Genomic DNA, 27,575 nt, shown 5'->3' on the forward strand with positions numbered 1-27,575 from the left:
CTGTTTGCATCTCAAACCAAGACTGAAATTGTTTCCACATCACATCTTTCACATCACATTAGATGTTCTGAATGCTTCGTCACCAGAAGGTTTTGACAAGAAACTGGACAGACACTTGTCTGAAATGGTATAGGGCAGTGATGGTGATCCTTTGTGGCATTGAGTGCCCAAACATACACTCATTTTTGTGCATGCGTGCTGACCAGCTGGTCTCCACAGGCGCTTAAGTACTAGTAAATGGCCTGAAATGCAGCCAAAACCAGACCAAAAAATGGCCTGAAAACAGGGGGGAAAAACAGACTGAAAAATGGCCAGAAAAGCAGCCTGCCTTTGGCCCATTTTCAGTTAGTTCTTTGGGCCTGACAAATGGCCCCCAAAAGCCTGTTTTTTGGGCCGTTTTCCAGCATTCTGGAGCCTGCAAAGACCAGCTGGCTGGTGCGCACACACGTCTGAGAAACCAGAAGAGTAGCTGGCAACATATATTCACCATCAGGGGCATAGGGTCTCCTGCTTGAGCAGGGGGTTGGACAAGAAGACCTCCAAGGTCCCTTCCAATTTTATTATTCTATATTCTGAATAGTCCTTTGACACCTCTAGTGCAAATGAAGACAAAACGTGGAATATAGAAAAGTTGAAAATGAGAATTTTGAATAGATTCTCTCTATACATCCCATTCAAGTGTCCCCCCCCCCAATGCATTTATATTATTTTGTGATTTTGAAAATGATCCAAATGTTAAGACCAAAGAATACATTCCCCAAATTCACACCGTTTATGAGTAACGAAATTCAGAGGAAAAGTTCTGGTTTTCAAATGGAATTAGTTTATCAAATTATCAAATACAAAGGGAAAATAGAAACAAACAAGAAGTAAACAAAACAAAACTGAAAAAGAAATAAGTGCATATATCTCATATATGAATCAATAGTAATAAAAGCTTTACGTAAACATTTTGTGGCGTCTTGAGAATTGGGGCTACTTGCACAAACAAAGGTTTTTTTTTCGCTTATCTGAAATAGAAAATTTTAAATTTCAATTCACATCTGAATTACCATGCAATTCATTTAATACAATACAATAGCAGAGTTGGAAGGGACCTTGGAGGTCTTCTAGTCCAACTCCATGCCTAGGCAGGAAACCTATACCATTTCAGACAAATGGCTATCCAACATCTTCTTAAAGACTTCCAGTGTTGGGGCATTCACAACTTCTGGAGGCAAGCTGTTCTGCTGATTAATTGTTCTAACTGTCAGGAAATTTCTCCTCAGTTCTAAGTTGCTTCTCTCCTTGATTAGTTTCCACCCATTGCTTCATGTTCTACCCTCAGGTGCCTTGGAGAATAGTTTGACTCCCTCTTCTTTGGGGCAACCCATGAAGGACCTTCAGATCCTGCCGTGAGTTTCATATGGAATGGCGCCAGCACATGTGTGGCAAGCATGAAAATCAATATGGTCTGTCACGTCATCGGAGTATCTTGGGTGTATTCAGTGGTGAATTTCAAAATTTTTTAGAACCTCTTCTGTTGGTGTGGCCTGTTTTGCGGGAGAGGCCTGGTGGTCATGTGACCGAGTGGGAGTGGCTTGGTGATCATGTGACTGAGTGGGAGTGGCTTTGTGATCATGTGACTGCGTGGGAGTGGCTAGGTGATCATGTGATTGGGTGGGCATGGCCAACTTGGAAAATGTAGTGAAACTCATTTAACGACGCTCTTGCTTAGCAACCAAAATTTTGGGCTCAATTGTGGTCATAGGTTCTCTTTCTTTTTCTTCTTTCTTTCTTTCTTTCTTTCTTTCTTTCTTTCTTTCTTTCTTTCTTTCTTTCTTTCTTTCTTTCTTTCATCTCTCTCTCCCACCAGGCTCTTAGAGGCAGGTGGGGCGATTTATGAGCCAGCCAATCAGTGAGTGGCGGGTGGGGCAAGCGTAGTACGGACGGTTGCGGGGAGGGAACGAGGGAGTGGGGCAGGTATATTTGTGGACTCTCTTCTATAGAACTGGTTAGAACCGGCAGGAACCCACCCCTGGGTGTATTGTGCGTGTAGGGGAGGGCGGGCCACAGGAGGGCAGGCCACAGGAGGGCAGGCCACAGGAGGGTGGGGCACAGGAGGGTTTAAATGGTAGAAGGAAGTACAGAATTACAGGCTTAACTTTAATTCACAGAACTCTGAGGCAGATTGATTCCTCAGAGAACTGTTTTATTTGGAGATATCATCTTGGCACAGATTGGTGGAATTCCAACTCTGAGAATTCCCACATTTTCCACCTCATTAAAAATTGAAAGTTTCCTGTTCTCCCAAACAATAAGTCACATTGTCCAATCTGAGTGCTGGCTGGTTGCCTGTTTAATTTTCTCCTCCTCCTCTGGCCTACCAGCAGTTGGAATGTCCTTGGCTCATAAGAAAACTCTTTTGTTTTCGCTACAAAGCACCAGTATAATAACCCCCACACACACACAAACACAAGAGCTCCAGGCTGTGTCAAGCCTGAAGCCTTACGAAGAAAAATCCCTATAGAAAAAGCTACAGAAAATAAAATAGCCGCAGCTAGATCAGCTTCAGGGTTGACACTTGATGTCTTGGTGACTTTCAGTACTATTGATCATGGTGTCCTTCTGGAGCAGCTCAGAGAAATGGTGGTGGATGACATGGTGTTGCGTTGGTTTTCCTCCTTTTTTTTTTCAGGGTCAATTATAGCAGATAGAGCCAAAAGAGTCGAGTTCCTCTCTAAGTGGGGGGAATTTCAGGACCTCTCCCAAAGATGTACAATGGGATCCCTAAAAGCAAGTACCAAGTATCAGCTCCACTCAGAGCAATTGCCTTGCAGACCAAATGGGAAGCTGCTGGCGGTGGAAGGTCCATATTTAAAGAGCATTTGCTGCCCAAATGTTCTCCTATTTCCACTTTTGAGAGTGAACTCTCTGCTGTGTTCCAAATGAATGGTACCACGAAGGGTCCTTATAATTGATTGGATGGTATCCATAGCTAACTATCAGTTTGATGAAGTTTCATTTTAGCAGCAGCCCTCTCAGCCCCCTACTTTGAAAGTCCAGAGTAAGCAATTCTCATCGTTCACCTTTGTTCCATCTTTAGTCAGAGAAATAGCAAGGAATGAAAAGAAAAGTAGATTATTTTCTGCCCTAATGAGAGCACTTTGTTATGTGGGACAAAGTGATTTCAGGGATATTGGCTGCACTTTGATTCAATCTGCAACAATGAAAATCACAAGAATTAGTTCAGTACAGCAGAGCTGGAGATACAGTTGGATTGGTTATTCCCCAATTGTGCATGCATATGGGGAAAAGCACAGTAAAGGTAAAGGTTTCCCTTGCACATATGTGCTAGTCATTCCCGAATCTAGGGGGTGGTGCTCATCTCCATTTCGAAGCTGAAGAGCCAACGGTGTCTGAAGACATCTCCACGGTCATGTGGCCGGCATGACTAAATGTCAAAGGCACACAGAATGCTGTTACCTTCCCACCAAAGATGGTTCCTATTTTTCTACTTGCAATTTTCAAACTACTAGTTTGGCAGAAGCTGGGACAAGTAATGGGAGCTCTCTCCATTATGCGGCACTAGGGATTCGAACCACTGAACTGCTGACCTTCTTATTGACAAGTTCAGCATCTTAATCACTTTGCCACCGTCTCTGTCTAAAAATCACAGTGCTGGGATTCAAATAATTTAACAACCGGTTCACCCAGGCTCAGGTTGGCTGTTGTGGGAGGCATGGAACATCCCCATCCTCTAGCTACACTGCACATGTGGGAGGAGCATCCCATGACAGCCAACCTGACCCTGGGCAAACAAGTTGTTAAATCCCACCCTCCTACCAGATATTAAAATGGATCCTGGATGCTGCACTGCAATAGAGAAATGGGCAATGGAGCAGCCAGCATGAGGGAAGGAGGAGGAGCAGGAGTAATCAATGCACTTTATTTAAATAAATGCACTTTATTTAAATGTGTCCAGAGTTTGTTATGGTGAATCTTGCATGAATATAAAAATATTTGTTCAGCTGAAAAGTGGAAAATGACTGAAGTGTAGCTACAAAATGAAATTCCCCTGTGAACCTCCCCTCTATGTCACAAAAAGATACTAACTTCAACATACGTGTGTGTGCCCTTGCGCCTGTGCATATGTACTGTATAATGTACATGCACATGTATATACATACACACACACACACTTATGTATATACTCTGTTTCCCTGAAAATAAGGCCTTCCCGGATAATAAGCCCAATCGAGCTTTTGAGTGCATGCACTAAAATAATCCCTTCCTGAAAATATTGCAACACAGCAGCAGCCATGAGGTGACCATACTTGCTGCCTCCTGCACCTCAAAAATAATAAGACCTCCCTCCAAAAAAGGCCAAGCACTTATTTTGGGGGTCAAAATAAAATAAGATCCTGTCTTATTTTCAGGAAAACATGGGATGTACTGTATATGTATCCTCTCAAGTTTAAAACATAGTCAGAAAAAGGCAAAAGGTATTTAAACAATTCTTCTTATCAATTGTTCTCTATTATTTAAACCAGGCCTAAATACAATAATATAGCACTTGGGGAAGAAGATACATCCTAGAAGAACTGCACTAGAGCACAAGATAGAGAAGATCTCCACAGCCACCATGGCTTTTCCTCTGGTGCTCAGGTAGGTTGGCACAAAGGAGACCCACACACTGCAGAAAGCCAACATGCTGAAGGTGATGAACTTGGCTTCGTTAAAGCTGTCAGGCAGTTTACGAGCCTGGAAAGCCACAATGAAGCTGGCCAATGAAAGGAGGGCCATGTAACTCAGGACACAATAAAACATAACAACTGACCCCTCATTACATTGTAGAACCATTTCTTCAATTGTTGAATGCATGTCTAATTCTGGGAATGGGGGAGAGGTTGACAGCCACACAATACAGATGCTTGCTTGGAATAGAGAGCAGAGAAGGACAATAGAAACAGCCAGTCTTTTCCCCACCCATGTCCTCATCCGAGATCCTGGTTTGGTGGCCTTGAAGGCAAGAGAAACAAGGATGGTTTTGGCCAACACACAAGAGATGGACAATGAGAAGGTAAGTCCAAATGCAGACTGTCTGAGGAGACAGGTGACTCTTCCAGGTTGTCCAATAAAGAGCAAAGAGCAGAAGAAGCAAAGCAGAAGGGAGATGAGGAGAGTGTAGGTGAGATCTCGGTTGTTGGCTTTCACAATAGGGCTGTCTTTGTGCTTAATAAATATTCCCAACACCCATGTTGTAGTGAGGAAAAATAAAGTGGCAACAGTGGTTAAAATGAGTCCTAAAGGTTCTTCATAAGACAAGAAGCTAATTGTTTTCATGATGCATCCATCTTTCTTATGGTTTGCATATTGATCATCAGGGCATTGAAAGCAAGCAACAGCGTCTAAAAAGAAAAAAATATCAACACAGATTCATAAGAATGATCATTATTAATTTTCATATTGACCCACTCCCTGATGCTTATGCCTTTGTACCAAATATAGGACCTACAATATGAAAATTCATTTGAATATCTCCCTATGTATATTTTGGATATATTGTAGTTGTAGAGGAGGAGGAGCTTCCAATGATGATGGCAGGCGTCTCCTGAGCTCCAAGAACACCATGGAGCTCCCTCCCGGTTACAGGTTGCTGCCGGCCCCCATATCATTCGAGGGGGCCGAGAGTTCGATAGCCCGACCACCCAGGCATGTTTCGGGCTTGTTTTGGCCCGCCTGAGGGGTCGGTGAAGACCGGAGGGAGGAGAGGACTGGAGGGCTGCAAACGGCTGCAAACGGCTGCAAACGGCTGCAAACAGCCACCAGCAGGAAAAAGCAATGGCTGCGCCGGCGGGAAACGCTGAGAAACACCAAGAATAGAAGAGAAACACCGAAAAACCCTAAAGGAGCCAGAAAAGAGCCGGAAAAGCTGAAGGAGAGTGAGAAGAAGGGGGAGAAGAAGGGGGTGAGAGGCCCCGGAGGCATTGGAGGCATTGGAGGCACCGGAGAGATCCCTGAAACATCAAAGGACCCGAGGGAGAGAAACAGGAAACATCTGATAGGTGAGAAGGATTGGGAGGCAGCCGGAGGCTGCTGGAAGAGACAAGGGGAGATGACTGCGACGATGGTTGAATGGAGGAAGTTGCAGCCAGGGACCCCTTGGGATATTTTGTCATCTTGTCATTGCTGACTACTTGCTTCTGGCTACTCCCCTCCCCCCCCCTCCCGGGCCCCTGCTGGCTCGAGTGGACTAACATTGGGAGCCTAGCAGCTGGGCCAAGAATGCCCCCCCATCCATCAGGGGGGGGCACATACACCATGAAACAGATGAATGGAACTATCACCTATCCTGTGCCTCCATTTTCCATTTACCACCTTTGCCTTTCCCCCCACCATCTGGGATATTCAATTATGGCTTGCTCTCCCCCCCCTTTCTTTCCAAGTTCTAAGAACCACCTGGACATTGAAAAACCCTCCGCCCTCCATTGAGACTCTAGCCCACTGGTTTTTAACTATTAACTTTTATATCATCTGCACCCCTACCCTATCGGGATGGTCAACAACCTACCAATTTACTCGAGGACAGACCTGCTTCGCCTGCGGGAGGCCCCTCTCTCGCAGGTATGGCCCGGCTCTCTCAAGGGCCAGCCTTGATGACGGGTTCGTGAACCCCGAGAGGTGGAAGAAGAGGAAGCTGAGGGGCTTTTTAGCAAAATGTTTTATACTGTTTTTAGGGGGTTCTGGGAAGGGGGGGGATAACCAGGCCAGGAGGGAAGCCAGTGCCACACGAACAGGTGAGTCCAGGAGGGAAGTGAGCAGAGTGGGGGGGGAGAGGGAACAAACTATTCCAGTAGAGGGTTGTTTTATTACAACGGTCGCGGGGAGGGGGGGATTTGAGGACAAGAGAAGATCACAAGGTCAGTTGGGAGACCGTGGCTGCTGGCTACGCCCGGTCGTTTGTACCAACCCCCGCAACCTAGGTGGTCGGGATCTACAGAGACAGGGCCTGCGGCTGATGCTTTGCAATGCAAGGTCCGTGACCAACAAGGCCCCCCTCATTAATGAGTTGATCTCTGAGGGGGAGCTGGACCTTGCAGGAATAACAGAGACCTGGCTGGGTCACGAGGGTGGTTTGCCCCTCGTGGAAATGTGCCCACCAGGTTTCCATGCATTTCATCAGCCCTGGGCCCTGGGTAAGGGTGGAGGGGTGGCGGTGGTTATACGGGATGGCCTAGAGCCGAGGGAGTTCACTGTTTCTCAGATACCCGGGTGTGAGTCACTTGGTGTGAAATGGGGCCCAGGGAGGCAGTGGGGTCTGCTGATTGTATACTTGGCTCCTCGCTATACGTCAGCAGCCCTGCCCGAGTTCCTCCTCGAGTTTGGTTATGGGGGATTTCAACCTGCCGTCGACGGGAGCAGCATCCGAGGTGACTCGGGAGTTCATGGCTTCCATGACAGCCATGGGCCTGACCCAACTAATTCAGGGCCCCACACATGAAGGTGGCCACACACTGGACCTTGTTTTTGTATCTGAGCAGTGGACGAGTGATCTGGGAATAGGGGACTTAGACATTACTCCCCTGTCATGGTCAGATCACTCCTGTCTCCGGCTAGACTTCCCTGGCACTACCCCCCACCGCGAGGAGGCGGAACCAGTTTGTCCAAGCTGGTACCGCCCCAAGCATCTGATGGAACCAGTTAGGTTCCAGTCGGAGCTTGGGCCGCTACCTGTAGCCCTGACCCGTGCTCGGTCGGAGGACCTAGTGGCCACCTGGAATAGGGCGACGGCTGGGGCCTTGGACCGGGTTGCGCCTTTGCGACCTCTCCTACGGCAGCGACCCACCCGGGCTCCCTGGTATACCGAGGAGCTGAGGGTGATGAAGCGCCAGAGGAGATGTCTAGAGAGCAGGTGGAGGTCCTCACGCTCCGAGTCTGACCGAACACAGGTAAGATCCTATTTACGGACTTACCTCGTGGCATTGAGAGCGGCCAAACGTAGACATTGTGCCGCTCTTATTGCGTCTGCGGATAACCGCCCTGCCGCCCTGTTTAGGGTCACCCGCTCCCTCTTGGTGCAAGAGACGCGGGGGGCACCCTTACAGGGTAGAGCAGAGGAGTTTGGAGAATATCTGCAGAACAAAGGCGGAGGCCTTCATGGAAAAAAAAACAAAGCTCTCCTAGACAAAGCGGAGGACACTGCACAAGATATGGGAGGTGCTGAGGCTTTGCTGGCAGGCGGGGGGGGGGAAGAGGCAACAAAGAGAAAACTCAAATCACAAAAGTAAGCTAGAAAAATAATGCAATTGCTGAAATAATGAATATTTTTGTATGATACAAAGTAAATGATTGAAATTATTGAAAGATACAATGTAAGAATAAGCTGTCAAAATCTAGTTAAGCAATAACATCTTGTTTATCATTTTGTAAAAGTTATGAGTCTTGGGGGGAACACCATTTCCTGCATAATGTAGCTGTCAAAATTTGTACACATATCCAATACCCCTTTCCTAAAAACTTTGCAAAACCAATAAAATTCTTTTTGAAAAAAGAAAAGAAAAACCATTTTATCTTCATTTGCTTTCTTATATTAAAGGAATGCTGCAATGAAGACTTATGAATATCTGAAGTGATCATTTTCAAATTTAAAACCATATTGAGTGAACCACATTGAACCAATCAATGCTGAACCAGATTGACCTCATTTCAAAATGTGGTACATAAATATTCAACAAATATTTATAATATTTGAATACAATAAATGTATATAATGTATATAGACACTAGATAGATAGATAGATAGATAGATAGATAGATAGATAGATAGATAGATAGATAGATGATAGATAGATAGATGATAGATTCTTTAAATGATAGACATATAGAAAGACAGACAGATAGATTTATATATTTATGAATGCATTATATATATACATTATATAAAAGCTTTATATAAATAAATAAACACAATAAAATGCAATATATAAAGTTAAAGAAAATAAATATTCAGCAAATTCATAGTGAAAATGAAAGATTATTATTATGTATCAAGGAGGTAATTGTAAAAAGATGAGTAATTATGTATTTCAAGTAAAAACTATAAAGGAAATAGTATTATCTCTTTCTATAAAAGAAGTATATATCCCTTTTCATTTAATATTGTTACCTTTGCTTTCTTTCTATTTTCTTTTTAACATTTCATTTCTTGTGTTTACCCCCATAAAGAGAACATTGGAATCAGTCAGCATTACATATAAAATACATGTTTAGATAATACACATACAAGAGAGCTACACACTTTGGGGGGAAATATGAATAAAGGTTTTCAATGAAACAAAGTTGTGCAGAAATGGATGGATTGAGGGATGGATAGAGGGATGGAGGGATGGATGGATGGATGGATGGATGGATGGATGGATGGATGGATAGATAGATAGATAGATAGATAGATAGATAGATAGATAGATAGATAGATAGATAGATGATAGATAGATAAAGTGACTGGATGGAAATGAAAAAATAATTAAATTTTAAAGTAGCAAGTGATTTAATCATATTCCTCATTATGTCCACAGGATTCTCATTATTGTTAAGATATATGTTTCATTAGTTTGTCCACTCTTCCTAAGAAATAAATATTCACTTCCATAAATTCTTGTTTTCTTTATTCTATTTCAAGAGTGTCCTTATTTAGTTGGTGCACTGTGGAGGTTTTTGGATTCCATAGCAGTACCAAATGTTTCAAAGTAAATAACAAGATGTCACTTCTGAAATCCATCCATCCATCCTTCCATCCTTCCTTCCTTCCTTCCTTCCTTCCTTCTTTCCTTCCTTCCCAGTCATTTTATTATATGTAGTTTATAAACTGTAGAATCACTCTTTTGTTGCTTCTTATTTTTCATCTTTTTTGAAAAAAAAAAATCTCTGAAATAATTTGTGTGTTTGTGTGTGTGTGTGTCCATACATTCTCCACATTGCAAATGTTTCTGAATCTCCACTATGATAGTTGCTTGGCTAGAAAGCTGAACCATTCCAAGATGTATTTATTTAATTAATTGAAAGATTGTTGTGATTGTTATTTTGTGTTCATCTTCGTCACTTGAAATTCCGTTGTTGGGGCTTATAATTGTATTAATGAATTTGATTTCATTGTCCCATTCAGCTTCCAAGGAAACTCTCATCCATGCACAACCAGACAATTTAATTAGTTCCCCACAATCGACAGTATAACAACTAAATCAAAATTGTAAACTTACCCATCTCTTTGGAGATTTTTCCCTCTGGGCAGGGAACACAATCATAACAGCAGAATTTTTTTCCTTCCTTCTTCCTTTTCTGATATCCACCGTGACAATGTTCATTACACAGAGAAATGGGAAGCACCTACTTACCAATATTAAAATATTAGAATATGAAAATTTATTGTTTTCAAAAAAATTGCAATTGTTAGACTAAAGATGGAATGTGTTGTTAGATTAAAAAGAAAAGTCCCATCTAAAGGTTGTAAAGAGAGAAATCGATTGGATTAGATGATTTCTATCAAAAACAATGAAGTACATTTCAATTTGTCCTCTGCTTTTATTTTTTCGAGCACAATTGATCTGGATTTCCAGTAATTTTGTTTAATTACATCCATATGAAAATTTCAACATATGTTTTATTCATTCAAATCATCCATTTGACAAGAAGTATTGAGTCAATCCATCACAGGTTTGAACACAGATTTGATAAAGCTTCACTCAACTAGAGAAATATAGTCCCTTAAAAGCATGTTTTTCCCCCTTTCTCATTTGCATTGCAATATAAGAGGAAAGTCTAATATAGTGCACAATAGGAGATGTTGTTATCTTTTAACAAGTAAAGAGAAAAGAAAACATTTATCAATCTGGTTATCTTCCTCAGTTGCGCAGGAGAATAAAAGTAAATATGGCAACCGGTGGTGCGTTCCAATAAGTATGGTTGGAACAGGCCCGCCGTCACCCACATGGAGCACTCAGTCAGTGACTGTCATACCTGCCAGTGACGCGTACGCAAGCCTCTGCGACACTCCAGCTTCTTGGTGAAGCATTGTGCAGGAGCTGTATGCGCCATGCACATCCGTGGAAGCGTCAAAGGCTTTAAATGACAGGTAAGGAGCTCGGGGTATACCGCTTGCAACCCACCACTGATGCCATGCTAATAAATCCATATGTGATGTTTCATTATTTCAATTCATCCATTTGATCCTGCATACCTGGTTAAATGATCTATGCCAAACAACCATGTCCTCCTTAATGACTAATTCCTCTCCTTTTGCAGCATCAGGATCCACATTCCCAATCCTGCGTCTCTGGAAAGTGGAATTGGGAAAGACAACTATGTTTACGATGTCAAATCCACCTTCCATCTTCTTTGGATCATAAAAAGTCAACGCTTCTCCAAGGGAATTGTTGAATTTCATGCCTCTGAGAAATTGGTGGAGCTATATGATTCAGAATAATGAAAGAGGAAAATAAAGCAATAGAAATGTAGGAGCAATGTCATCCTAGTTGTACTATACCTTGGATGGAGAAACTCTGCAAACATGCAAAGTCCATTTCTCCAACCTCTTGAAAGCATGTGTGCTATCTTTTGCATATGGGAATAACAAGTTCTGATATTTCAGTTTGAACAATGGTCAAACGAAATATAAGGTGTATTGTAGCCTTCCATATCTTTTTGAACCCAGTCCTTCATGTTGCCTAGGAAGAGACATATGAAAAACTAGAGAAACTATTTCCAAATTGGTTTCCACCCATTTTTTTTATTGTGTAATATTTTCACAGTTATCCAGCTGCTAAGGACACGGTAAGTACTGAAGGATAAATGGTTCAGCTAAACAGCATTCCTCAGTTATCTTCAGTAAAAGGTAAAATTACTAAAAAGCCATAAACTACACAACTAGACCAGGGTAAAGCAATAGATGCAATTTATATAGACTTCTGTAAAACCTTTGATTCAATGACAAGCTACTGTTAAAACTAAGCCCTTACGGCATTTCCGGATCCCTGCACAAGTAGATAGCTGTGTTCCTGTCAAACAGGCAATAAGTAGTTAAAATTACAGTTAACAGTGGTGTCCCCCAAGGCAGCGTATTAGGACCCACACTCTTTCTGCTTTACATAAATGACCTTTGCAACCATGTTATAAGCCATTGCATCCTCTTCGCTGATGACGTAAAACTATTTAACACCACCAACAATACTGCTGTTCTACCAAGCAAAAACAACAATTGCCCTTTGGGGAGAGATTTATTAACATGATCAAGGCGATATATTATAAACAAAATGCAAAGGCGATAGTAAATGGAGACATAACTGACAAGATTAAAATTAAGGAAGATACAAGACAAGGATGTCTCCTGTCTCTCCGGTTATTTATAATGACACCGGAGGTATTCAATAGAAACATAAGACAGAATGACAGAGAGATAAAGAGTATAGAAATAAAAAAGGAAAATTATGAACCACAAGTGTTTGCAGATGACTTAGTATTTATTTTGGAAGACCCATTAGAAACAGGGCCTTGATTAATTAAAAAGGTAGAAGAAGAGGGGTAAGTAGCAGGATTGAAAAGAGAACACGAACTCTAACTCTCTTCCTCTGTCTCCTCTAACTCTCTCCTTCTGTCTTCTCTAAAGTTTGAGGCTGTGTTGCCTCTTCTCTCTCCTGCAAACAGTTTCTGAAATGTGCTCCCTTCTTCCAAGAAAATTGCCCCTTCACCATAGTCCATCATATCAGCTATCTTTTACTTGTGCCATTTCCCACAATTACAGGGATGCAAATAGAGGGAGGCAAGTAGACAAATATTCAAACCCATTTTGGTATGCTAGTTGCCACTTCCCAGTCTGAATCATATACCCTTAGGTTGTAATTTACTATTATCTATTATATTATTGCTATTGTCTCATACAAAATACTTGAAGCACACAAATCACCTGCCATGGTTGTAAATCTTCATATTCTGACGATTTATGCCTCCAAAAATGCCTGTGGTTAGATCGAAGTGATAAGAGAGCATGGAAAGCTTGAGCCAATACGTAGACAGCATTATAGACACTATAGCTGTGCCCAGACATCTCCATCTCAAAAAGAGTCCCAGGGATGTCCCTTAGCTTCTCCTCTCCAGTACAGATGTGATTGTCCACTTCAGCCAAAGAAGGGGATGGTAATGAACAATCAAAGACTTGTTCCCAGAAAAGTGGGAAAAAACCATCTCCTGGAATCCAAGGAGGTTTTATGGACTTCAAGAATTCCTTGAACCCTGGAATTTCTTTGGAGTGAATTGTAAAGCAAATGGAACCATCAAAGAACTGCCGATCCCATTTTTTATTCATTCCTGTTAATAAATAATCCATCTGGGCAGTTATGATCCACACCTTTCCCAAGGAACATTGCTCATGTCCAGGATCAAGCCAAAAAATTAAATTTGTTAGCCATGCAATGGTCAAAGATTCTCCACAGATGACAAAGGTGTTGATCTTCTCATCAATTATGTGTTTGTAAATATTTTGCAACTTCTTAACCATCTCAAAAAATTTATCCCAGTAGGTTAATAATGGAATTCTTTCCATACAAGCAGAACAGATGCCATGCTGGGAAAAAAGGGACTCCATGATCTGCAGAAAATGTTCTCCGTCCGGGTTTGCAATAGCAAAGAGCCCGACCCAAGTCCACCCAAAATGTTGAAGCAGTTGGATTATCCCGATGTACTGCGAAGACTCATTTGGGACCATGGAGTAATAGAAGGGAACCTCTGTGCTATAAGCATCTTGTGGGGTAAATGATCCATATGTGAGCTAAAAGAAACACATATTAGGGGAATATATCACTATTTTTTTCTTCATATTTTCCAACAAATTTGGTCAGATTGTTGATGTGTGTGGCTGTACGATAACATTTTTTAATAGACCCAGTTTGGAAAAAAAAGAAAAAGAAAGGAGGAAGGAATTTTAATGGCTGTGTTTCCAAAAATCCTACCTGTGGAATCTTGTAAAACTTCACGAGATCTGTGATATAGGAGGATGTTCCAAAGCTGAGCCCTCCTATGATAGAGATGAGATTTATCCTGGTGTCACATTTATAGTTGGGGACTAATCTCTCTGATCTGAAGAGTAGATCCATCGTGGTCCGATAGGTCATGATGGAATTGTAGTAGCTATCGTGAATGTAGAAGCCAAGAGTGACATTGGACAAGATTTCTGGATTCTCATTGATCTCCTTCACAGCAAAGACCAAGGAAAGGACATGTTGGTAAAATTTTGTTAGCACGCTGAAAACAGGATGAATTTACAGATATCATTAAATATTTCCTGATTATTTTTCCTGGAACCTCAGAGAGATGCTTTACCCCATATGCATGCACAATGGGAGAATGACCAATCCAACTCTATTTTTAAATCTCCTGCACTGAACTTGGATTTCTATTGTTGCAGATTGAATCAGAGTGTAGCCAATATCCCTGAAAACACTTTGTCCCTCACAACAAAATGTTCTCATTGTGAAATAAAATCATCTACTTTTCTTTTTATACATTACAATTCTTCTAACTGCATTAGAGATGGCATGAAGGTTGAATTGCTTACTCTGGATGATCAAAATACTCCTGAGAAGGATGCTGCTGAAATGAAACTTCATTAAATTGGTAGTTAGCCATGGATACCATCCCACCGATGACAAAGTCCCCTTGTTGGTACCATTCATTTGGAACAGGTATGGCTTCTCCTGGGTGACACGGCAGAGACTCCGCTCTGAAGAGTGGAAATAGGAGAATGAAGAGCATTCTGGGCATTAAATGCTCTCTAAGTATGGACTTTCCTCCAGCAGCAGCTTCCCATGTTACTCTGCATACACCAGCCTAAATATTCCTGTCAAGAGCAAGGCTGAAGCCTGACTCTTATCCCTGATTCTTATTGCATGTAGTGATAATACTGAAAAGGGTCTGAATGGCAATGTAGAGTTCCAGCAACGCAATTTAATTCGGGGCAAGTTGAAATCACAAGACTTGTGTGTTCTTGCCTTCTACTCCCCAGTGCCCATGGGACAGACCTCTTTTCCTATCTTTTCTTTTCTCTGATGTCTTCTTCATTTGTTTACAGTTCTGATGACTGGAGAATATTATCACCATTGGAATAATTTCATAGGGGAGATAATACACACACACACACACACACACATGTTGTCAGCATTCCAAATATCATGCAGAATTAAATCATTGTCCAAGGCAAAGTTATCCTTAAAGCTACAATTTAATAAGACAGACATGTTGGCATTATGCTATGAAATTTCAACTCTATTTTACATCCTGTGGGTTCAACCTGTTGAAAGTTCATATCTATCCCCACACCCCATAATTCATCATATGTTCCAATCATCATCTTCCACGCTGGCATCTACACCCCTCTGCTTCCGGTCAGGTGTCGAGGTGCGGAGACAAAAGATGACCTTGGCTTCTAAGAAAGAATGACAACAATACATACAACAATCCTACTCCTTTCTATCCCCCTCCTAATAACTACACTAATGAAATGCATAGGAAATTATAAGAAAGTGTGGCAGGCCAAAGATTCTTAAAGGAACCTCTACAGACCTGACACATGTATATACACATGTATGTACATATACTGTATACATATGTGTTTGTACATATACAGTACATATGCATATGCATGCACACACATATGCACATATACAGTACCTACGCATATGCAGATATCGACACACATATATGTACATATACATATATATGTTTACATATTAGGCAGTTGTATTAGCCTCTAAGCCACAAGCTCTCCTCCCTTATCAGCTGAGCCAAGGTAATGATTAATTGTTATGTCAAAGCGCTTGTTATGCCCAAATATGGGAGGGAGCATACTGCTTCCCTTTGTTTTCTGCCTGGAAGGTTCCTAGGGTGGAAATGAAAGGCAAAAGGGAATGTGTGTTAATCTCCAAATCTCCAAAAAATCTCAAAAATCTCCAAATCTCCAAAAATGAACACTTCAACAAGAGAATAATTATGGAAGCTATCGAAATAGAGAAACACCCCCACAACATGAATAAACGTGATGATACCTCCCGCCTACCAGGCTTCTGGAAACCAGCCCTAGTCAACAAACGAGTCCCACCCACCACCCAGCCGAGAATATTATCACGATTTGAATAATTTCAGTGGGGAGTTCATTATGTTTCTCTCTCTCTCTTTGTGTGAGTGTGTGTATGAATATATACTGTTGTGATCCAGCAGGATCCGGTTGAGCTGCTGATGGACTCGGATAGCGAGGAACCATATGAGTTTGCCCTGGACAATGTGGAGGACCCTGTGCAAGGTTCAGACTCAGAGCAGGGACAAGAGAGGCTGGTTGGCCACGAGGAGGCACCTGAGGCATGGAGCAGTGGGGAGGATCAAAGGCAGTTTGTCCCTGATGCTAGATTGAGAAGGGCTGAGAAACGGAAGCAGCAACTCCGTAGGCAGACTCACAGAAGAAGGTTAAGCACAGGTGGTGGTGTATTGGCCCCTCCCAAGAGAGATTATAGGTGAGGCGTTGGGAGGGGACATTTGCAGGAAACAACCATTTGAATTAGTAGTTAAGAAAATCTATGTATTCTAGTTGTGTCTGCTCATTGGGACTATCTGCCTTGCTTCATTCGAATTATCTGGGTTGCTCTATTGAACATGAGTTGTCTAGGCCATCAGCCAAAGGATTTGTTATCTCAGTAATTAAACAGTGGCAAACATCCAAGCTTGTGTTTTGGTTTATTCACAGGCGTGGAGAGGGGAGTCAGAACAATAAACCATATTTTTCAGAGTATAAGACGCACCTTTTTCCCTCAAAAAAGAGGCTGAAAATCTGGGTGCATCTTATACACTGAATACAGTATTTTTGCCTCCCGAAACCCCGTCCCTTTCACCAAAATAGCCATGCATAGCTTGTAGGAGGCTTTCAGAGAGCTTCTGGGGCCTGGAGAGGGCAGAAATGAGCAAAAAATGCTCTGACCTTTGCTCAATTTTGTCCCCCCAGCCCCCAGGAGCACTCTATAAGCTTCCTAAAGGTTATCCATGGCCCTTTTTTTGGCAAAAAACTGCCCTGTTTTCACAAAAAATGGATTGTTTTTGCTCGTTATCGCCCCCTCCACCCAGAAGCACTCTATAAGCCTCCTAAGGACTATTCATGCCCTTTTTGGAAAAAAATGGGCCCGTTTTTGTGAAAAAAATGGGCCCGTTTTTGTGAAAAAAATGGGCCCGTTTTTGTGAAAAAAATGGGCCCGTTTTTGTGAAAAAAATGGGACATTTTTGAGAGGTTTGCAGAGTGCAAAAACTTTTTTTTTTACTTGCCTCTTCAAAACCTTAGTGCGTCTTATACTCCGGTGCATTTTGTATTCCAAAAAATATGGTGTGTGTGTGTGTTTGCTTGTGTGTGTATGTGTGCATATACACACACACAGAGTACAAATTTATACATACACAAACAAACACAAATATATATGTTGAATTTAGTATCTCTTTGTGACATAGAAATAAGTTCAGAGGGGAACTTCAATTCATCTGATTGGTACACTTTGAGCATTAAAACTGGTCATTTTCCACTTTTCAGCTAAAAAGTATTTTTATGTTCATACAAGATTCACCATAACAGACGCTGAACACTATCGGAATTTGCAGTGATCCAGCCAGCACACAAGCAAATAATTCAGCAGGATTCATTATATAGATGAAACTTCTTTATATACAAGAATATAAAACATGATGCATGTATACCATACCCATGCAGCTCTTGCAACGTGGTAGAGAGAAGAAGTTCTCTCAAGCAAGTACTCTCAAGCAAAGACAAACTTACTCTCACAGCACAGAACAGTTGAGCTAAGCCACACCCAGCCACCAAGATGTCTTGCATGGTTCACACAACAAATCCTGTGCCTCAGTCAACAAACAGTTCCAATTGGCTGACTTGTTCCTATGGCTATTTTGTCCTCACCCAAATTGTTGTGAAAGTATGTTTCAATTCAAACCTCTTCTCTAACTGATTAGCAAATTCTTTTACCTGTGACAGATTCTTTGCAATGAGACGAAGATCATCTAATGCTAATAACTGACAATCCCCACCTTGTAACTTTCCAGTATATATGCAACCATCAGCTTTGCAACTCTTGAACCCAAGACCCTTCAATGCCGTATCTAAACAGATATTCCAATCCCTGGCTGACTTCTACAGCCCATAAATGGCCTTGTTCGATTTATACACAGTGTTAGGCCTTTTGCTTTCATACCCTGGTGTTTTTGAACCATGTAAATGTATTGCTCTAATTCTGCATTGAGTAATGCTGGGGTTATATCAAAATGCCAAATTTTTATGGTTGCAGGAACTGGGTATGTTTAGCTTAAGAGAAAGAAGAACTCGGGGAGACATGATAGCATTGTTCCAATATCTCAGGGGTTGCCACAAAGAAGAAGGAGTCAAACTATTCTCCAAGGCACCTGAGGGTAGAACAAGAAGCAATGGGTGGAAACTAATCAAGGAGAGAAGCAACTTAGAACTGAGGAGAAACTTCCTGACAGTTAGAACAATGAATCAGTGGAACAGAAGTTGCCTCCAGAAGTTGTGAATGCCCCAACACTGGAAGTCTTTAAGAAGATGTTGGATAGCCATTTGTCTGAAACAGTATAGGGTTTTCTGCCTAGGCAGGGGGTTAGACTTGAAGACCTCCAAGGTCCCTTCCAACTCTGCTATTGTATTATTGTATTATGGTAAAGTGCTGCTGCTAACACTAGTGACAACCTTATGCTATCACTCTTTACCATAGGTGTGAATACCTTATCATAGTGCACATTTTTCTTTTGTGAAAACCCTTGTGCCACTAATCTTGCCTTTGCTAATCAGTTAGAGAAGTGGTTTGAATTAAAACATACTTTCACAATTTAGGTGAGGACAAAATAGCCATAGCAACAAGTCAGCCAATTGGAACTGTTTGGTGACTGAGGCACAGGATTTGTTGTGTGAACCATGCCGGACCTCATTGTTGGGTAGTACTTTCTTTTTGTACACCCATTTACATCCTACTGCTTTGCAACCCTGCGGCAAAGTCATAGAGGTGAACAAGTTATGTTCATCCATGGATTCCATTTCTTTGTCCATGACTTTTTTCCACTGTACTTGCTCAACTTTAGGTAGTGCCAATACTTCCTTATATTTCCTTGGGTAATACACACTTTTACTTTACTAGCAGAATACCTGTCAGATGGAATCCTTTGTTCCATCGCTCTGACCTGCGTGGCATTGCCTGCTCCTCTGTTTCAAACCTCTCTTGCTTCATATCGGAATCATCATCTTCTCGTGACACCTTTTTGTGTCTCCTTTCAGCTTCTCCTCCCTGAACACTGACACCGTAAGTGAGTTACCGTCGCTAAGTGGATCACCATCACTAATTGGATCGTTCCAAAAATTGTCAGCAATTCTGTTCCAATTTTGCTCTATGAAGCTTTCTAGACCTGGAAATCACTATTCTTTTGCTCCCATCACTAAAGCGATAGCTTTTTGAGCCTGGCTCATAGCCCATAAACCTGAGCTTTCTCTGGTTGACCTTTTCTTCTGATTGCTTTTGGAATATGCATCCATGCATTGCTTCCAAACACCCTTAAATGTGCCAGAGATGGCTTTCTCCCATATAGCACAGCACATCATTAATAGATCAATTCCACAGCCTATGTGATGAATTATGGGGTGTGGGGATAGATAATGAACTTTCAACTGGGTGAACCCACAGGATGTACATTAGAGTTGAAATAATGTCAGCGTTCCAAATATCATGCAGAATTAAATCATTGTCCTCAGCAAAGTTATCCTTAAAACTCCAATTTAATAAGACAGACATGTTGGCATTATGCTGTGAAATTTCAACTCTAATGGTTCACCCAGTTGAAAGTTCATTATCTATCCCCACACCCCATAATTCATCACATGGTCCAATCTTCATCTTCCACGCTGGCATGTGCACCCCTCTGCTTCCAGTCAGGTGTCGAGGTACGGAGAGAAAAGACGACCTTGAGCTTCTAAAATGAACCATAACAATACATTCCACAATCCTACTCCTTTCTATTCCCCCCTCCCAACTACTACACTAATGAAACAGCATAGGAAATTAATAAAAAGTGTGGCAGGCCAAAGATCCTAAAAGGAACATAACTACAGGCCTGACAGCCTATTGATTAAATAATTGGCAGTCAACATGGCTTCACTCCAATATAACCTGCTCAGACCAGAATCCTCCAGCAGGTAGTTCTTCATTGTTTGTGCACACTGAACCTTTTGCCCCTGTAACACATAAGGATTATCCTGTTTTATGCCCTGTGCACTTGCATTCCCATTTCTTTTTATGAGACATCTCCCATTTACAAATGTGGTCTCAAACCCTTGTTTGTCTAGACTGGAGACATTCAATAAATTATGCTCCATTTCAGGCACGCATAATATGTTACTAAACTTTTCCTCCAGACATGGAATCAGCACATTGCCTTTTCCTATGACTTTAGCCTTCTGGCCATTTGCCAAAGCTACTGCACCTCCTCCAGCTGGATATACATTCCGAAAAACAGTTTTGAATTATTAACAATGGTTTGATTAGCCCCGCTATCTATTCACCATTTGTCTCTGCTATTACAATAGCTAACTTTTGCAACAGCAACTTGTCCATCTGTTGTTTTTCTTCATTGTAAACAGTCTTTTTTTAAAGGAGTCTTATCACCACAGATGAAACGGCTTCATTGTTCCCATTTTTTCTTCTTAGAAATTCTTTGCTGGGCTGTAATCCGGTCTCTTCTGGTCTCTGCAGACATCCTGTCTGTTGCTTTTCTCTCTCTGCTCCTTGGGCCCCTACCTCAGGATTTTCTCTTCATGGCTTCTTCTAAAATGGTCTTTGTTTTCTTCAAAAATCAGAATCTGATCCACATCTATCTAGGATGGATTTGTAGTCCATGCAGTGCAATTAATTTGAGTGGATTGACACCCAGTGCCTGCTTTCAGAATGCATCTATCCCATTGTTTGTCCATGAGGCAGTTACTGAATGCCCTTCAATTTGCAAGATATCAACCTGAAGGTTACCTTGACCCTGAATGACATAGGCCTATCAAAATATGACATCCCATAGGTTCAAGAAAATATATTATAATAAACTGGGGATTATAATGAATACAACATGCTTATTAAACAACTTTTTCACTCAACACTAAAACAAAATAAATTTGGGTATGAATTAATTATTTTCAACAGAATGGAATGGAATGGAATAGAATAGAATAGAATAGAATAGAATAGAATGTAGAATGTAGAATGTAGAATGTAGAATGTAGAATGTAGAAGAATGGAATAGAATAGAATAGAATAGAATAGAATAGAATAGAATAGAATAGAATAGAATAGAATAGAATAGAATAGAATAGGAATAGAGTAGAGTAGAGTATTGTGGAATAGAATGTAGAATAGAATGTAGAATAGATATAGAACGTAGAATAGAATATAGAAGAATGGAATGGAATGGAATGGAATAGAATGGAATGGAATGGAATGGAATGGAATAGAATGTAGAATGTAAAATGTAGAATGTAGAATGTAGAATGTAGAATGTAGAATGTAGAATAGAATATAGAAGAATGGAATGGAATGGAATGGAATGGAATAGAATGGAATGGAATGGAATGGAATGGAATGGAATGGAATAGAATGTAGAATGTAGAATGTAGAATGTAGAATGTAGAATGTAGAAAGTAGAAAGTAGAATATAGAATGTAGAATAGAATATAGAAGAATGGAATGGAATGGAATAGAATAGAATAGAACAGAACAGAACAGAACAGAACAGAACAGAACAGAATAGTCTTTATTGGCCAAGTGTAATTTTTTCTGTGAATTGAAACATTGACTCTGCTATTAGACTTTGATCATCAGACTTTGGACTTTGCCTCTTTAAACTTGGACCTTTGGTCTTGGTACTTTGTGTTTCGACCATGGACTTGTTTTTTGACTCTAAACCAGATGGATGACTTTACAGACTTGTTGTGTTCCTAGATTGGACTCATTGAGTTTGGACCTGGCTCCTGCATAGTGTGAACATGAGGGAAATACTATTCAAGGCTGGCAAAGCTTCAATAAAGATTTCAAACCCAGCAGGACAGGACTTGCATTCATACAATTGCCACCTTGAATATTTAGACTGTCCATGTGGATAATTAAGTCACCAGATATATGCCAAATAATAGAATGTTTGATTTTACAATTAAACTATTCTTGTGGTTAGATATTTTGTGTTTAGAAGTGGGTGGAAGAGTATGATGTTGCACTTGGGGAGAAAAATCATCCTAGGAGCCCTGTGCAGAGGCCATATTTCATAAGAATTAAAATTATACAATTTCCAAAGCAGAAGGCCAAGGTGTGGCCTCTCAAATAGATGAAAAACAAAGGTAGAATATGGGACCAATGATAACAACTTTGAATGAACCTATATGACATCTGGGAAAGCTTATTTTCCAGAGGCTCTGGCATGTCTACAAAAACCATGAATTTCTCAAACTATCTTTGCTTTATCTATCTCACCAAACTATTAAAAGTTCCAATGAAGTCATGGTACTCATTCATTCATTCATTTGTTCATTCATTTATTTATTTATATTTATAAAGCTGAACATTTTCTGACCAACACTTTTAATTACCAGTTAAAGGCTGAATAAGAGATTATTAGATTTAACTATTCATCTGTCTTCCTAGTCAGATGATGTTTGGTGTTCAGATGTGGGTTCAGCAGAATGATGTAGCACTTGGGCAGGAAGATGCAGCCCAGGAGGCCTGCAGTAGAGCCCAAGATGGAGAAGACCTCCACAGCCACCATGTATTTCCCCTTGGTGCTCAGATAGGCTGGGATGAAGGACACCCAAATGCTACAAAACACCAGCATGCTGAAGGTGATCAGCTTGGCTTCGTTAAAAGTATCAGGCAGTTTTCTGGCCAAGAAAGCCACAGTGAAACTGATGATGGCCAGGAGCCACAAGTAGCCCAGGACAATGTAAAACATGGCATCTGAGCCTTCATTACATTGAACAATGATCTCTTGAACCTGTGAATGCATATCCCACTCAGGGAAGGGAGGAGACATAATCAACCATGCCATACAGATGACAGCTTGAATACAGGAGCAAAAGACAATGATGGATCCCGCCATTCTGTTTCCTAGCCATTTCCTCATCTGGTTTCCTGGCTTAGTGGCCAGGAAAGCCATAACAACCGTGATGGTCTTGGCCAAGACACAAGATACCGAGAGAGAGAAAATGGTGCCAAACATAGTTTGCCTGAGAAAGCAAGTCACCTCCCCAGGCCAACCTATGAAAAGCAGAGAGCAGAGAAAACACAGCAGGAGGGAGGAAAGGAGGATGCATGTGATGTTCCTGTTGTTGGCTTTGACAATGGGGGTGTCCCAGTGCAGAATGAAAGTCACGGCTACCAGAATGAGGGTTGATGAAAAGAAAAGGATCAAGGAAGTCAGAACGATTCCCAAAGGTTCAACATAGGATAAATAGCTGAAACGTTTGGGAAGGCACTGGACTTTTTCTGCATTCGAATACTGATCTTCTGGGCATCTCTCACATTGGTCTGCATCTGAAATACATGAAGAAGGCCTTGTCATTTCCAACAATGTAGGCCATATATAGAGACTTAATTGAAAGAGATCATTGCTGGAGATGCCATTCACGGTCCTATGACATATTATAATGCTTTCTTAACTATTGTATAGATTCCGAGCTATTATTTATGAAAAGCAGAGGTTGTATCCAGTCAGTTATGACCAGTTCTGGTGAACCAGTAGCGGAAATTTTGAGTAGTTCAGAGTACTGTCAAATACCACCTCTGACTGGCCCCAGCCCCGATATATTTGCTGCCTCCCGAGTCCAGCTGATCAGAGTCCCAGCTGATTGGCTGGGTCTTCTTTTGTTGCCCTGCACAGGAGAAAGGAGCTGGAAAGCAGGTTAGTGTAGTTGGGAGGGAATGGACATTTTACAGTATCCTTCCCAGGAGGGTGATAGAAATGGAGATTTTACAGTATCCTTCCCCCAGAAGTGGGGAGGGAATGCAGTATCCTTACCTTCCCATGCTCATCAATCCAGGCCCACCAAGCCATGCCCACAGAACTGGTATTTAAAAAAATTGAATCCTACCACAGATGCCAATGTATACCTTTGAAGTTCAATTTTACTTGGCATGTGCACTGAAAAGAATAGCAACTCTCAACATAGCAATGGAGATCAGAATAGAATGGATTTATGCAAGAATTTAAATTCCATCTATTTTTTTTAACAAAAACCCCATCTATTGCAGCTTACCCCCAATCTCTATTTCATGAAATAATGAAGATAATAAAGAATGAAGAATAGTTGAGTTTGGCAAACTCTCAATTCTCATTTGTCTCATTTACTTACCCATTTCAGCTGAAATTCTTCCTTCGGGACATTGCCTACAATGGTAGCAACAAGAATGTTTCCCCTCCTGAACAACCCTGCTGTACCCCTGAAGGCAGCTCTCTACACATCTGGAATGAGGAGGCACCTGGAAAAAAACACCAAGAATGTTTATGAGCCTGATTCATCCAGATGTTGTGCGAGTTTTCTCTCTGTGAGCCACAGTGGTGCAGTGGTTAGAGTGCAGTACTGCAGGCAAACTGCCAGCAGTTTGTCAGATCGAATCTTACCAGGATCAAGGGTGACTCAGCCTTCCATCCTTCTGAGGTGGGTAAAATGAGGACTCAGATTGTTGGGCGCAAGAGGCTGACTCTGTAAAACTGCTTAGAGAGGGCTTACATCACTCTAAAGCGGTATATACCATATTTATAATACAATAATACAATAGTAGAGTTGGAAGGGACCTTGGAGGCCTTCTAGTCCAACCCCCTGCCTAGGCAGGAAACCCTACACCATTTCAGACAGATGGCTATCCAACATCTTCTTAAAGACTTCCAGTGTTGGGGCATTTACAACTTCTGGAGGCAAGCTGTTCCACTGATTAATTGTTCTAACTGTCAGGAAATTTCTCCTCAGTTCTAAGTTGCTTCTCTCCTTGATTAGTTTCCACCCATTGCTTCTTGTTCTACCCTCAGGTGCCTTGGAGAATAGTTTGACTCCCTCTTCTTTGTGGCAACCCCTGAGATATTGGAAGACTGCTATCATGTCTCCCCTAGTCCTTCTTTCTCTTAAGCTAGAAATACCCAGTTCCTGCAACCGTTCTTCATATGTTTTAGTCTCCAGTCCCCTAATCATGTTTGTTGCTCTTCTCTGCACTCTTTCTAGAGTCTCCACATCTTTTTTACATTGTGGTGACCAGAACTGAATGCAGTATTCCAAGTGTGGCCTTACCAAGGCATTATAAAGTGGTATTAACACTTCACGTGATCTTGATTCTATCCCTCTGTTGATGCAGCCTAGAACTGTGTTGGCTTTTTTGGCAGCTGCTGCACACTGCTGGCAAAAAAGCCAACATATACTCGGAACATTTTTCGAGTATAAGATGCACCAGAGTATAAGACACACCAAGGTTTTGAAGAGGCAATTTTTTAAAAAAAAAATGTCCGTTTTTTGTTGTTGTTGTTGTTGGTTTTTTTTGTGAAAGCAGGCCCGTTTTTTTCCAAAAAAATGCATGAATACTCTTTAGGGGGCTTGCAGAGTGCTCCTGGGGGGGTGGGACCCCCCAGAAAATGAGCAAAAAACACCCAATGTTTTGCAAAAACGGACCCATTTTTGTCAAAGAAATTGCATGCATGGCCTTTAGGAGGCTTAGAGAGTACTCCTGGAGGCTCAGGGGGAGGCAAAATTGAACAACAAATGGCCCATTTTTCACTCATTTCTGCCCTCCCCAGCCCCCAAGAGCTCGCTGAAAGCCTTCTACAGGCTCTGCATGGCCATTTTGGTGAAAGGGGCGGGGTTTCGGGAGGTAAAAAATGCTGTATTCAGTGTATAAGACGCACCCAGTTTTTCAGCCTCTTTTTTGAGGGAAAAAGGTGTGTCTTATATGGTAAGTTGAAGTGCTATTGGTATTTATTGTGGGACATGAAAGGAGCTTCCCTGAAGAATTTGCAGAGTTAAGCCTTTTGCTTATAACTGGCTAACCATTTCAATCCAGAAGCATCCAAAGCCTAGTGAGCTGGGTGGGCGTGGTTAGGTGACCATGTGACTGGGTGGGCATGGCCAACTCAATGTCACTCATGTCAAGGGGCATCTTGCCAGCTTCTACTCACCCCTCTCCTCCCACCCACTCCTCGACTGCCCACCTGGGCTCCTTTGGACCTCAACAGGAAGCAGTTGTTGGAGCTAAGCAGCCACTATGAGAAAGAGTTGGCAAAACAGCTCGGTTCAAATTGGATCTGACTGAGAAGGAGGCTCAGCAGAAGCACCTCACTGAGAACTATGGGCATAGGCTTTCCAAGCAAAGGGAAGACCTTCAGGAATTCAAGGCCAGGTGCCGGCGGCTGGAGGCTCAACGGGCTGAGATGGTCAGCCAGTTCCAGGCCATGATGCAGTCCCACTGGAATAAGGCCCTCCGACTCTTCGCCACCAGTGATGCTTCCCTCCAGCCTTCACCAAAGCCTCACACCAGGAGGCTGAAGCAGACCCCAAGTCAAAATTTCTCCAGATGGTGGCCAGGGCTTATCTAGAGCTTATTTTGGGATAGGGCTTATATTAGGCACAGGCATGAAAATTGGACTAGGGCTAGAATAGGACATAAGGATTTAGTGTCATTGGAGGATTTTAGAAATAGTAAATGAAATGCCAGTATGTGGTTATGTATTAAATCTTGGTATATGTTATGATGAAGGACGTTTAAACAATTATAATAAAATGAAAATGGAGGTATGATGACGGTAACAGGTATAAATATCTGAGTTAAAATACTTGAGTTAATTTGAATTATGCTTGATGACTGTGGAAGAGATACACGAAAGTCTTTGGTATCCAACTGATACACTTTCTACAGTATGTAAAGAAGGAAGATTTTGTGTTTGTTTTGAAAAAAAAACTTTTATAAAAAAGAAAATTGGATGAGGGCTAGTTGTCAGGTAGATCAAATTTTCGGGGGAACATGGTAGCATGTCAAACAAATTAAATAAAACAACAAGGACACATACCCAAATATTCACATATTGTATTAATTTCAAAATGCAACTAAGTTCCATGTAGATGATCTTCATAAAGACCATCCTAAATATTTAGCAAAACCACAAGGCTCCAGGATACTATCACTGTCCTTCACTTCTGGGCTTTCAAGTCATTGGAGAAGAATCTCTTCCCCTCCAAATAATAGTCTACCTAATTCAAATATACCAAATATCCCACCTGCTGAAACTTGTGATTCCACACAATGGCACTTTCGTTAATGCTGAATTTTTCCCCATTAGGAGCGTTGGAGACCATCTTTCCTATCTGGACTCTCTGGAAGGATTGATTGTGGAATGTGACAAAGTTGAAGATGTCGTATCCCGGGTCAAGCTCCCCTTTCTCATCAAAAAAGATTTCTTCTCCCACACTGTTATTAAAACGAGTGTTCTTCAGA

Source organism: Natrix helvetica (assembly GCF_964273705.1).
Source record: "Natrix helvetica genome assembly, chromosome: W".
In the NCBI taxonomy this organism is placed as follows: Eukaryota; Metazoa; Chordata; class Lepidosauria; order Squamata; family Natricidae; genus Natrix; species Natrix helvetica.